The sequence below is a fragment of the Colobus angolensis genome, unplaced genomic scaffold (genome assembly GCF_000951035.1).
Source record: "Colobus angolensis palliatus isolate OR3802 unplaced genomic scaffold, Cang.pa_1.0 Scaffold49, whole genome shotgun sequence".
Taxonomy (NCBI): domain Eukaryota; kingdom Metazoa; phylum Chordata; class Mammalia; order Primates; family Cercopithecidae; genus Colobus; species Colobus angolensis.
Window position 1 is genome coordinate 2,488,666 of NW_012118376.1, and position 14,465 is coordinate 2,503,130.

Below are 14,465 nucleotides of genomic sequence, written 5' to 3' on the forward strand. Positions count from 1 at the left end.
TTCTTCTAAGTCCATTCCATCAGTTCCTTTCCATTTGCATGCACATAGCCTTGCCTCCAATCTAATTTCTACCCTCAGATGCTGGGTGAGCTTGGTTATTTAGTTTGTTAGTGAGTTTCCTTGGAGAAATTCTTAATCTTCAAGTGGAATCTCAGTGTTATTTGTGTAGTTTGTCACTCAAAGAATTTTTCTTTGCTGATGTTAATGGTTTCAACCAGGAGTTTACAGGGTGCTACAGTCATCATGGGCCTGTCCCTAGGGTATAAACTCTGGCCAGCTCTGATGAACAGAGTCTTGGGTGCCAATTTGGTGGATGTATCTATATATAATCACACACACTTTGAATCGAATTGACTGTACTGATTTAAATAAGATTACTTTGGGACGACAGAATTTTAATCTGATATAATAAGATGGGTTTTTATGTCATTGTATATCTATTGCTAAGATATATGGAGAAAACCCAGAGAGCAAAGAAGGCAAAGAGGTCGACTGGCAGTTGTTCGTTACTCTCCCATGAGAACACAGTCTCTTCCTTTCCCCAACAGTCCTGGGGCTTCGTTTCCTTAACAGTTCTCTGTGGCGGCTTTTCTTTCCTGTTATGGGAGAGTCAGGGGGTAAGGTACCCACACCTGAGAGAGATGCTGGACATCTTGTACATACCCTGTTGAAGCCTGCATGGAGAAGAGGAAGGACTGACGCCTCTTCATGGTCATCCGATCTGCAGCAAAGCAGAAAATGTGGTCACTCAGCAGATACAAACCAGGATTCCTCACACTGAAACATGGAGAGAGAGCAATGAGGCCACACAGCATTAGCTCCAAGAGTGGCTTCCTGACGAGCACGTGCCCACGGGGCACACCTGCCTTCAAGGCTACAGACCCCACATCTACCTTCCAGATGCAAAAAGAACAAAAACAGTAGAGAAAGCTCCAGCAGCGTACCTGGAGGTATCACCCTCAGTATACATGAGTGGCCCTTTCCAATTCAGCTGCCCTTTGGGGTTGAGCCACATGTATGGGAGCAGTCCCATAAAGGGACATGTTAGGCGCACTGTTCATTCTGAGACCATTGTCACCAAACCATCTGGAAGTATGACTCCCACACCAAAACCGAGCTGGGTCCAACTCTCAACATGAGGAAGACAGTCAGCAGTCCAGGCTGCAGGACCCCCAAGCCAAATGGGAGAGAAGTATCAGCAGGAACACACAGTTAGAAGGGAAGGAGAGAAAACAAAAATGGATAATTGCCACTCATTTCACAAGAGGGTTTGCTATAGTGAGCCTACCGCTGAGTCTCAGGACTTCAGTTTGAGTACAAGGTGGGACGTGGATTGCCTTGTCATGAAGACATGCCATCTCTGGGCTCCCTATCACCAAAATAGAGAAACAGGGTCTGAGACAGCCAGCAAGTAACATGGGGGACATACCCTAAGAACCAGGGAAGAAAAATGGAATAAAAGGGATTGGATGGAAACACAGATAGCAAACAGGAACAGAAGTCCCAGTGCTGACTTGTGGCATTACCCATAGTGGATTCCTGCCCTAAGGGAAAAGCTATTTTACCCACTTTGTTTTTCTTCTAGAATTCCAAGTTCTATCTTCTCTGACTGTTAAGAAGGTCACAAAACGGTTCCAAGGGTATTAATAATGTTATATTTCTTAAGCCGGTGACATAGACACACACATTCATTTTATTACCACTCTCTCTATATGAAATATTTTATAATAAAACCAGGAAAAGTCGGTGACAATCATAACAAATAAGCCATAGTCAACCATTATTTTGTCAAGGACTAGCAAACCTTTTTGCCCTACGAATTGGAAAAACAAGAGTGTTTTCTTCTTGGACCCGTGTAATAAGCCAGGCTTGGGAAAAATGCTGTGTGGCCTTGAACATTTCTGGTATTGATGTCCAAGCCTCTATAACCTCATTCAGATCTCAGAGTGTCCAGAAGATAAATGTGAAAAGGAGGGTTGAAGGAGGTTCATCTTATGTCTCAGTTCCCCTCATTCATTCCCTGTGGAATCTTAATCTCCCACCAGGATGGACAGGTGTAACGAACCAGTGAGGACAATGTCTTTACTTTCTCTGGACCACATCCCGTGGTGGGTATCAAACAAAGTGAGAAGACAGAGCTCCTAGGAAGACACTCAAGGAGTAGCAGGTAAGTAGGAGTCTTCAGTTAGGGTAAGACTTTGAAGCCATGATTTCCTGCTGTATCCACATGGCTTTGGAATGAGGCATTTCAAGTCCCCTGGGCCAGACTTTCCTGGCCTTTGTCACAGAATTTGTGCCAAATGCCATAATGAGGCCAAGTCCAACAGGTCCTAGGCCCTAATGAAGTTCTTACTCTCTCCGAAGCTAAATACAGCCATTAAAAGACTACAACAGGCTGGGTGTGGTGGCTCACACCTGTAATCCCAGCACTTTGGGAGGCCGAGGCCGGCAGATCAGGAGGTCGGTCAGGAGATCGAGACCATCCTGGCTAACAGGGTGAAACCCCATCTCTACTAAAAACACAAAAAATTAGCCGGGAGTGGTGACGGGCACCTGTAGTCCCAGCTACTCAGGAGGCTGAGGCAGGAGAATGGTGTGAACCCGGGAGGCGGAGCTTGCAGTGAGCCAAGATCGCCCGCTGCACTCCAGCCTGGGCGACAGAGTGAGACTCCGTCTCAAAAACAAAAAAAAGACTACAGCAAATTTTGTTACCTGCCAAGATTCCCACCACAGTAGTTTGTACAGACAACTTTTCTTCCTGCTGGCTCTTTTACTTTAAGTGCTGGCCACATCAGACGATAAACCCAGCAGAGCAGTTGCTCATTCTACAGTTTTATTGTACCTACAGCACAATCCCTTTTCTTTGCCGTCCAGCATTGGATAAACTCTACTGTCCTGCCTCTAGCCACGTAACCGTCCCAGCATCAACTTCACAACCCTCGTCTTGTGGATTTAGTGCCCCTTTATTCTCATGCTTGAACATGAAAAAAAAAAAAATGTGTTTCTTCTTAAATGAAAAACAAGCATATCCCCATCTCTTTTCTTCAAAGAACAAAAGATAAACTGGAACAATGTTTTCTCCAGACCACCTCCTCCTCAAATTTTCCATTCATTTCTGGCATGTAATGAGTAAACTTTCTCCCTGAGCTGTATGACTATGTGCTAAAGGCAATTACATAAGATACAGAGAAAAACCTAAATATTTCCAGGAACTTGTGAAACAAACACAACCCCCAAAGCAAGATCAAGATCTAAGGCTGGTGTTCTAGGACCCAAGACGTGCCCATTGCTTAGACAGCTCAAAAACCAGATTGCATCTGACAAATATTTCAGAATGAACAGTACTCCTTCCAGCTGGGAATGGGAGGTGCACTTACGCTCGTGAAACCACTGCGAGGATCACCGTGTGCTCAGAGGGATTTGTGGCCCGGATCGACCTGCAATGAGAAGCCTCCAAGTCAAACAATGTGATCTGGACTTTTTGTTACATTAAATGAATGCGGAACTTCTTCACATTGAAAATGACACAACATCAAATCTGTCTCTAAAGAAAATGTCTCAAAACACACAGAAGACAACAAAGAAAGATGCCCTTGTGGATTAGGACAATCTCTTCATTTCGTTAAAAAATTTTTTGCTCTTAACTCCCAGGCAATTATCCAATAAGTCAGACCTGCCAATTTACCACTTAAAAAAATTGGCAAATTCCACTTAAATTCCATTTTTTAAAATTGAAACTCCACTCTTCAAAATAAAAATAAATTGGCAGTCCTACAATCCTCTTCTTATCAGTATGTACCTGGGGGAGCCAATTGGGTTTAATCTTTTTTCTTTTAAAATAGCAGATAGTTCAGAAAGTTGACCTTATGATAAAAATTAAAACACTCGCTGGCAGCGGGATGTACAAATGCTGGTTAAAGCCAATTAAAGATGGTACAAAGAGCCACCTCAATTTTTCAGTCCTACTGTAGTTTGTGCTTAAATGCTTTAAACAACTTGATCATCAGCTGGAGCTGAGAAATGTTGCAATATAGTACCTGTCACTGTATAATGTTTGTTGTACGAGGACCACCTGGATATAGTTAGTTTATTCCCTAGGAATTAAACAGGGCCAAAATAATCAGGATATAGAATTTTGAGGTCCATGAATTTTCTTTGCTGCGCCATGCTACAGTCCAGATTCTGCACTGTTCTGGTCAGGGGGTTGTAAATTGGACAAACTTTTAATAAAGGCCCACACACTTGAATCTTGGTGCGAATCAGCATGCTTGCTTTGACCTGTTCTCTTGGTCTGGCCTCTGCTTATGCTGAGATATCTTGGAAGGGAACCATCATCTCCAAGAACAGAATTACTCCTGAGTAATTTGTGAAACAACATGCATTTGTTTTTCTCTCTGGCTGTGGGCATTTCTGCTCCTCTCTACTTTAATGTGTTTGAACTACCACTCCCCAAGGGACAGCCGGCTCGTATTGCTTTATCCTCTTCAACTCCAACATTTTCTGACCTTTCTCAAAAAATGCACCTTCTCCATGTCCTGTTCCTTGAGCCCTCACACTATGTGGGAGGAAGGCTACAGGAAATGATCGGCTGCCATATTCCCGGGAAGTGAAGTTTCCTCTGTGGATAAACGGTATTTTAAAGAGATCTTTTGAAGAAAATGCTGTTAACTCACAATGGGGCAGGAGGCATAAGTCAATATCCCTCCAATGCCGGCACAGGCTACTTCCCACTCAGCCACCCTGTAGAGCAGGTCCTGCTAAGGTGAACTTACACTTATTTTATACTCAGGAGCCTACTGGATGGATACTCAGTGGAAATACCAGTTAGCACCTAATGAAAAAATACATAGTGTTTTAGAGTCATGTTCCGACCTCTAGGGAAAAAACACTAAGTACTTCTCACCTTCATTCAGTCTTTCTCACCCCAGTAGGCGTCATGGGCACACTGGTGGGCTATATCCTAAGGTGTGGGTTTTAGGCAAGAGGCTAAAACATGTAATAAGCATAAATGGGCTGGAGCACACACTCTCTTGGTTTCTTTTGGGACTGGCTTCCATCTTTTGGGTTGCTTCCTGCTGCTTGTCTCTTTTATCTTGTCTCTCCGAAGGAACTGGTATGGTAGGAGAGACCTAGGCCTCTTCCTGGATGAGAGGACTAAGGGGAAGGTGGGGCTGAGGCTCAAGGACGCATGTTAGGCTAAGGTCCAGTCCTAGCTCAAGGGTGAGGGATCTAGCGCCACAGATGACAACAAAGAATGCACATCTGCCAGGAGCATGGCACCTACCCATCCCCCTAGGGAATGTGTGCTGAGAGTCAAGCCTTTGGAATCTGGCCACCCTCAACATGACCAATAATAGTCGGGAAACACACTGCCAGATACGTACATCTGACTTCTAAACTGCATAGACTTCTATTGGTTTTCTGAGCAGCTAACACAGAAATACATTTCGTAGGAAATAAAACTCTATTTCTTTATATTCAAAGAAAAATGTAAAGTTTATCTGCTAAACTGGGCCTTTGCCTGAATTAAAAGATTTCTTCCTGTTGATTTTTTCTTTATAAATAAAGCTTATCTTAAGTAATTGTATGTAGGAACAAAGAAGTGTGATATTTCTACTACAAAACTACCTAACAAAAGTAAGTGAAGGCCAAGAAAAATCAGAAATTCTTAGTTTTACAAGACCCAATTCTACTATAAAATCATCAAAAATATTTCCTAATACTAAAAATAGCATCCAGCTATTTTATGATATACTCTATGTATATTTATATACACTATTAAATAGAAAAACATTTTTATGCAGAAAGATGAGATTATTTGAAGCCATTAAAACATTTCTAAAACAGATGCTTAAGAAAAATTCTTCGGGCCGGGCGTGGTGGCTCAAGCCTGTAATCCCAGCACTTTGGGAGGCCGAGGCGGGCAGATCACGAGGTCAGGAGATCGAGACCATCCTGGCTAACACGGTGAAACCCCATCTCTACTAAAAAAAAAAATACAAAAACTAGCCAGACGAGGTGGCGGGCGCCTGTAGTCCCAGCTACTCCGGAGGCTGAGGCAGGAGAATGGCGTAAACCCAGGAGGCGGAGCTTGCAGTGAGCTGAGATCTGGCCACTGCACTCTAGCCTGGGCGGCAGAGTGAGACTCCGTCTCCAAAAAAAAAAAGAAAAGAAAAAGAAAAATTCTTCTTTGGGAAACTGAAAATCATCAAAGAATAGCAAGATGATGTCTGTGATAAGAAACTTCTCTTAATCCACTAATTTCTTCTCAGGGTACCAAGGTTCTAAAAAGCCATTTTCCCACCTTTTATTTCACTTACTAACATTCAAGAAAATTCCAGCTCCCCATGCAATTGGACTCTGTCTTGGTCTAGCATTTAATTAGTGACCTCTTCCATCTAGCTTCAAAGCATTCCACTTCTGCTAAATGAATCAGTTCATCCAGAGCTAACTCTTATGACTGAGCATTTATTTATGAACAGGCCTGTGTTTCCTCCCCAGAGTGCAAGCATTTCTTTAAACAAGCAGGAGGTTTGGGTCCCTGGAAGATCTGCTGCTGCTGCAAAGTGGCTGCCTTCACTCCATGACTGGGAAGCCTGCTGTGGGATCTACCCATCTGTGTCAGGCAGGAAAAAATTTATATTTCACACATTTCCGATGTTCATTTTGGGAGAGAATAATGAAGATTAAAATAGCTAGTTTAAATCCAAACCGTATCTGTGTAATGAGAACTGTGTGAATTTTAATCTTTTTTATGAGCAATACACAGGGTGGGGGGAATACCCTGAAGTTATCAGGGGAGCCCAGCTCACACCTCTAAATTTAGTACAACTCAAATGTGGAAAAGTAGAAGAGGAGAGAGAAATCTACAGGAAGGAGCTATAGCTTTCACCATAGACATTTGTATACACTGCTTCAAAACATCAACACATATTTTAAAAATATTTGAAATAAATTAAAGATATCTGTAAATAAAATTCATTTTAAGCTGTTAAGCGAACATTTACTAAGCATATTAAATTAGAGAAGGTACCTGCACACCGCTTCTGCATCAAAGTTCTGAGTTTGTCTATGATCAATTACAATAATTTCATGATGCTTATCAAGAAAGCATTCAAGGGCTGACTCTGGAGTCCGAGCAATATTGCATCTATAACCAGCTCTGTCACAGGCCCACCAGAAGCCATCGCTCTGACTATCTTCCTTTGCAAAGATCAGCAAAACCTGAAACACAACAAAAAGAGCATCTTGAAGTAAATCATCATCCACAGAGACTATTAAAAACAAGCCTACTGGCCAGGTACAGTGGCTCATGCCTGTAATCCCAGCTCTTTGAGAGGCTGAGGCAGTGGACTACTTAAGCCCAGGTGTTTGAGACCAGTCAGGGCAACATAGCAAAACCCCGCCTCTATAAAAAATACAAAAAAATTAGCCAGGCACAGTAGCACATTCCTGTGGTCTGCACTACTCAGGAGGCTGAGATGAAAAGACCGCTTGAGCCTGAGAGGTAGAGGCTGCAGTGAACCATGATTGCACCACTGCACTCCAGCCTGGGCAACAGAGTGAGACCCTGTCTAAAACAAAAGCAAAAACAATCCCCCCAAAACAACCAAAAGACCAGGCCTATGGTATACTGGTTTAAAATGGGGCCTCTGGAGGGAAGCTACCAGGGTTCAAATCCCAGCTCCTCCAGTTGGTTACAGTGGTCTTTGAACAAGGTATTTCACCTCTTTGGCCTGTAGTTTCTTGGCTGTAAGAGTGAAAGAACAGTGCCACATAAGTTAGTTCTGAGAACTGAATAAGCACAGAGAAGGTGCCCATTCACTCTGGTGGTGATTGTGACTCACTGTAATTACAAGTATTTCTAATTTCCTAATTAGCTTTGTTTTTAAATAAGAAGTAAAATTATTAATGAGATAGTTAACACAGGTTAGATTATGGTTTACATTTACAATACATGTATTTGATTCCAGTTGCAAGTGGTATTTGCCTTTACGTCTCTGGAGGCCACCTCTTTGAACTTAACACTAAAATACCTACAGACATAAGGAAGTAAGGGAACTCAAAACAACCTCAAAAATGAATTTTAACATCCAATCTTTGCCAAAATCTGGAAAGAATGATCATGAAATGTAAAGCTGATGGAGTTCAGTTGAGGGAAATGTGCTTCTATTGATGAACTGCCTCATTGAGAAGCAATTCTGCCCACAGGAAAGAAGGTAGCAATAGTTTACACAGTTCCTCCCTCATCATCGCCTGGGTCCAGGAACACAGATTCTCTGCCAGCTAGAGAGAACCAGACTGTCCTACCATCACCTGAGGTCATTTATGTATTTATGGTCCATCTCCCTCACTAGAGAAGTAAGCTTCAGGAGAGTAAAGGCTCGGCCTGGCTTGTCCCCTGCTTGTACCCCCCATGCCCAGCACTAGCCTGGCATTTCCTAGCTGTTCAGTAAATATTTGAGAAATGAAAAAACAACTACTTGTGGGGTCTTCTGAGAAATGCGAGAGGGCTTTACTATGAATAAGATGTAAGACCACCTCCCAGCAATAGATCTAATAAGAAAAACCTATAATAATCTCAAAATATTGTTAAGGCACTCAATACTCTTCTGCACCCACGTCTGGTTTAAACAATTAGAAATAGAAGGGTAGTCTCTCAACATGAAGAGCTTTTGAGTCAATAGTCGACATATTCATCATGGTGAAATACCAAACGTGTTTCATTTAAAATCAGAAACAAGCCAAATTGTCCAATCATTACATTTGAAAACTACTTTTTTTTTCTTTTTTTTGAGACAGAATCTTGCTCTTGTCACCAAGGCTAGAGCGCAATGGCACAATCTCGGCTCACTGCAACCTCCGCCTTCCAGGGTCAAGCGATTCTCCTGCCTCAGCCTCCTGAGTAGCTGGGATTATAGGCGCCCACCACCACACCCGGCTAATTTTTGTATTTTTTTTTAGTAGAGACGGGGTTTTGCCATGTTGGCCAGACTGGTCTCGAACTCCTGACCTCATGATCTGCCCATCTTGACCTCCCAAAGTGCTGGGATTACAGGCATGCACCACCATGCCCAGCTGAAAAATACTTTTATTAATTGAAAATTGGAAGTATATAGAAAAGCAGAAACAATAATATAATGAAACTCATGTACTCCTTACCCGGCTTCAGCAATAACCAGCTCCTAGCCAATGTGGGTTCATCTCTATCCCTACCCATTTTCCTAGCTCTTACAACAGATTGTGGCAAATCCAGCTATTTTATCTCATCCATATGCATCTGTGAAAGATAAAGATTTTTTAAAAAGAACAAAACCACAGTATCATTTCATACCTAAACCTCCCCAATAATTCCTTAATATCGATAAATATCTGGATATATTATATATGCCATTTTTTAAGAGCACCCTGGGCTGACTAGGGTCTGTCCCGCTGCAGCCCAGGAAGCTCCTAACATTTCTAGCCACAGAGTTCCTTCCAGGAAGAAATGGGAGGTGGCTCTCCCAAGAAAAATGAAGGACACAACCTCATGGATTTTCATAACCAAAGCCTTCCTATCCAACTGTTAACAGGGGGACCTGAATGAGAAAAATCAGGTAGAATAAACTGGTTGGTGCAAAAAGTCAATAACCTTTTACTTGGTGTAGCTGTGGTATTGACACGAGAAACTCAATATGCCAAACCTAGAAGTCAAAAAAGGTGAAAAACTTCCTGTCTCTCACCTGTCTGGCTGAATTATGGATTTTTAAACAAGAATTTCAACAACTTATATTTCCTTGACATCATTATGCCTCAATCTTTGACTAATACAGTAAGAATAACAATTCTCTTGTTGGGCATTACAACAACTATAACTAATTTTCAGAAACACTGCTTTTAACTGCTTATGTTATGTTGACGAACAAAATAAAGACTCTTTGCATTATAGTGGTAGAGGCATACACAATAAATAGACCATTAAGTAAGTACATTATACAGAATGGTAATAAATGACAGGTGCTATGTGAAACCCAGCAGAGCAGAGTAAGGGGGGTCAGCAGTGGGTGCCGGCAGCAGAAGGAAGTAGGCAGTTAGGATAGGTCCCGCTGAGAAGGTGACATGTGAGCAAATGCCTGAAGGGAATAGAAAGACAAGCCCAGTTTATGTTGGAAGGAAAAGCATTCCAGGCAGAGTTCTATAAGCCCCTGGTGTGTTCTAAAGACTGCAAGGGAGCCAGGGTGACTGAAGGGAGGGTGTGAGGACAAAAGGGTGGGAGCAGGTCAAGTTCACGGCAGAGGGCTAGACCATGATAAGGCCTTCTAGGCCATTTGAAGGTCTTACAAAACTGGATTTCACATGGAAACTCATAAAACTGATTGAAGGTGGACAGCTGTATTAATTGTATATTTTTATTTTCTGTGTTTCCGATGCTTCGACTTCTGGCGCTTTGCTGACCCTGGAAGGACTGCCTTTCTCAGGGTTGCTAATTCCTACAGATAGCACACAATTCTCCTGTGAGCATGCCTTTCATATGCAAATCAACCAATCCAGAGCCCATTCCCCAACCACCACCACCTCTGGTTCTTACCCTCCAGGCCACAATTCCCCAACCCTAATCACCCTAGGGCCAGGTACCAGACAACTAGAACCACCAATATGTCCCAGACCTTTCTGAAATTAATCAGACTAGCTTGGCCTAACCCTGCTCACCCTGCCTCACCCAAGCCTTCCCATGGAAACCACAGTGGAGGCTCTTGCATGCGATCTCCTCCCACTCCCTCTGCCTCCTGACTGACTGTGGTGCTTCCCAGCGTGGCCCTGGGTGGCACACTGTGCCTCCCGCTCTGGGAACTGTAACTATTTTTTCAATGCCAATTGTTCCTAGATCTGTTGGCCTTACCATACCTGAATAATAAGATCTGTATCATGACACAGATCTTATTATTCAGGTATGGTAAGGCCAAAGGATCTTATTATTTAGGTATGGTAAGGCACTCAGGAGAGAATTTCTTTGGCTAATATTTAAACATTTTCCTATTTATAAAAAAATTAGAAAGACTGCTTTTCAATTATTTAATTCCTAATCAAAGTGAAAATTTATGGGAATAAAGAATATATACTTTAGAGTAAAACACTATAGCAATCACCTTTTAAAAGTATCTGCCTAGTTCTTGAAAATAATACCTTCTCCAGGAAAGTAGTAGATCCAAGTAGCCCAAATTGGACTCTTTGTCCCCATCTCCCAGGCTATAGCTGGGCTAATGATATTATGATTCCAGGAATTTAGAATTTGAACAGAGAGACACAAAGGCTAGGAACTGGGACCTGTGGCCCACTAAGAATAGAGATATTGGCTGGGTGCGGTGGATCACGCCTGTAATCCCAGCACTTTGGGAGGCCGAGGTGGGCGGATCACCTGAGGTCAGGAGTTCCAGACCAGCCTGACCAAGATGGAGAAACCTCGTCTCTACTGAAAATACAAAATTAGCCAGGCGTGGTGGTTCATGCCTGTAATCCCAGCTACTCAGGAGGCTGAAGCAGAATTGCTTGAATCTGGGAGGCAGAGGTTGCAGTGAGCTGAGATCGTGCCATTGCAGTCCAGCCTGGGCAACAAGAGAGAAACTCCATCTCAAAAAAAAAAAAAAAAAAGATATTGATGCAAGAATGTTAAACTACTGATGTCAAAGGGCTCAGAGATGGCCCATGGATACCCTTCCCAAGCCACCCACCTTTTTCAACTCTTTCTTGGAGTCTGAAAAAAAAATTGCACTATCCTTCTAATACATTTCTTATTTACTTATGTACTTTTTTGGTATAAGGCAGTTATTACTTACAATCGAAAAATAAAAACAAAATAAAAACTTAAGTAATGTAATCCCTTTTCAGCTTTAATATTCTGTGTATCAGTATTTCTCATTCCTTTGACATGGCCATTTGTTAAGATTTATTGACTATTAACTGAGGTCAATAAATGATTAACTCATATAAATGATTCGGCAAAACATATTTTTGAAAAATCATTACTAATAGTGTTATAACTGAACTTGATCTGTAAAGAGTAACAGTAAACTGACCTTGTGCTTCCTCAAAATAATATGCTCAACATTCATTCAAAGAATATTTATTGATGACTTGTTATGCAAGACGTTAAGAACTGGGAATAAAAAGATGACAGAGATAGCCATAGGCCAGTCTCCTCCCATGGGCTCCAGTCAAGGAAGCAGATAATTATAATAAACGCACCAATAAGTGGTGACCACAGATAAACGAAGCATGGACAAGAATCCAAGCACAGGAGAACAAGCAGAAGGAAGTAGTTTTGTCACATCAATCTCACTGTACCCTTGTAAACACAGTAGAAGAGGAGAAGAGGCAGAACTGATCTGGGCTGAAGCCTGGAACAATGAGGAAACCTCTTACCGGAGCAGAGCTCAGCCAGCGTGTGTTCTGTCCATAGTCAGAACACAGCTATTGGCAATCCTCACTTGCATGGTAGAATCAGACTATAATAATGACCATGCATGAGGGTTGAAAACTTACGGAGTGTGTACATTTTTCACTTTTCAGGTGATGGGTACACTGAAAGCCAGTACACAATATATGCATGCAAGAAATCTGCATTTTTATATTCTATAAAAATAAAAATGAAAAAAATGACCATGTAAAGTTATCTTAATAAATAATGGTAAAAATTATGATTGTTTTGTGACCTTTAAAGATTTATGTCAACATACTGAAAATTTTCTTATTCTTGGTTATAAATATTAGGGAAATGAAAAAACTATAAAGCTAAAATTTATTTAATATATTGCAATTTAAAATATTAGAAACATTGAGAATTAAAATGTTTTATTTATTTAAAAAAATTATCAAGAGTAGTTTGGACAGTGCTTGCCACCTTCTTCTAGTTGTATCAGTTATGATATGAAGTGAGCATCTTTTCTATGCCTTGGCAAATTATCATACTCATAACTTTGGATCAGCTGCTGACATTTAATCCTCTGTGCTTTCAGTATCATGAAATATCCCCAGAGCTCCTTTAATTACTGTGAAGTTTTTGCACTACCTCTATGACTTCATCCTTTTTGTCACACCACTGTCCTCATTTATGTTGATGAACTTACATTCACTAACTTCTACCAGCTACATGTCTAGAATCTCTCAAAGACAGCAATGTCGGCATTCCACAGTCAACTATTTCTCCTCTAAGTCCAATTACATTTGATTCAAATTTCACTCACAGCATTATCATTTTTCATCTCTTCATTGCACTTTCATCTTTGTTAGCTCATTCCCTCTTTCGACGATCTATTTTTGCATAATGTCATGTGGGTTTATCACGAAGAGATAGGAGGCAACACAACTACATGCTTTGCTGTCTGTACTTAGGCTGAATAACAGATAGGCAGAAACCAACCAGAGTCTTTGGCTAAAAAAAGTTATGGTTAAAAAAAGCGATAGGTTACTGATGATGCTGCACATTTGTTATTTACATAGTGATTTGCGGACTGAAGAACCAGCTGCAAAGTTTATGCTTTATGCATTTATTCACAGTTAAAACACTGATGTAACCGCAATCTGAAACATGTTGTTGGGGTCTGGTGTTATTTAAGTAAACCATGAAATCTGTGCACATTAGAACTGTACAAAGCAAGAGATACCTGCTTTTCAAAACTAACTACAAATACCTCAAAGAAAGCTGAAACACATCTTTTTGAGGATAGCAATAATCTGTCTTTGACAGCTAAATTAGAATGAAACTACTTTATCTGGTGACAGCTAATTATAAAAAAAGATGAAAACAAAAACTAACTTTTCCTCATCTTGAATAAGGCAATATAGGTGTTATTACTAGCATTATTTCTTAATGAGGGTATATCTATGTGTCTTCAATGGATTGTCAATGTCTACTATTAAACATCCAGTTTTTGGAATATTTAGTTTGGCTTTAAGCAAACACCTGGTAATAGGGAGCTTCTAAAGCAGATCACATATATAGATCACATAAGCTGTTTCTGCATAATACTAAACAAGTGGCCAATGTGATCAGAGGAGGGGTTAATTGAGTTTAAAAAAATGGTCTGAGAACTTTCCTTAAATGTCCCTAGGAAAGTGATGCTGATTACAGCTACAGTTTGATGAGAATTTTCTAAGGGCCAGCCACTATACTGAATGTACTAGAAACATACTGTCTCACTCAATAACCAGTTACAGAAACTCTTTGAAGGTGGGAATGATTCCTATTTTATAGACATGGAAACTGAGGCTTAGATGGTTAAAAAATTTGTCCACAGCTGCACTGCCAGCAAGATGTGAACCGAGGCTGGCCTGACCCCAGGGCCTTTGCAATCACTATGTTAAGTAACTTACTGTCTCTCAGCTCCATAAATATTTTTACCTATAATATTAGACGAAAATTCTTAACAACTCTGTGGTTCTTTGAAACTGGCTGGACGAGGTAGAAGACGCAACCTGGTAGCAGCAGT

At 41.2% G+C, this 14,465-nt stretch overlaps 1 protein-coding gene across 1 annotated transcript in view; it reads right to left on the reverse strand.

The window, feature by feature from the left end:
* PDE8B (phosphodiesterase 8B) overlaps positions 1-14,465 on the reverse strand; it is a 223,740-nt gene that overhangs the window by 101,044 nt on the left and 108,231 nt on the right. The window contains exons 2-4 of the mRNA XM_011959219.1: positions 7,034-7,224; positions 3,378-3,437; positions 664-721 (exon numbers count right to left, since the gene is read on the reverse strand). The gene's annotated coding sequence lies outside the window, so the exon portion shown is untranslated. The remainder of the gene's footprint in view (positions 1-663; positions 722-3,377; positions 3,438-7,033; positions 7,225-14,465) is intronic.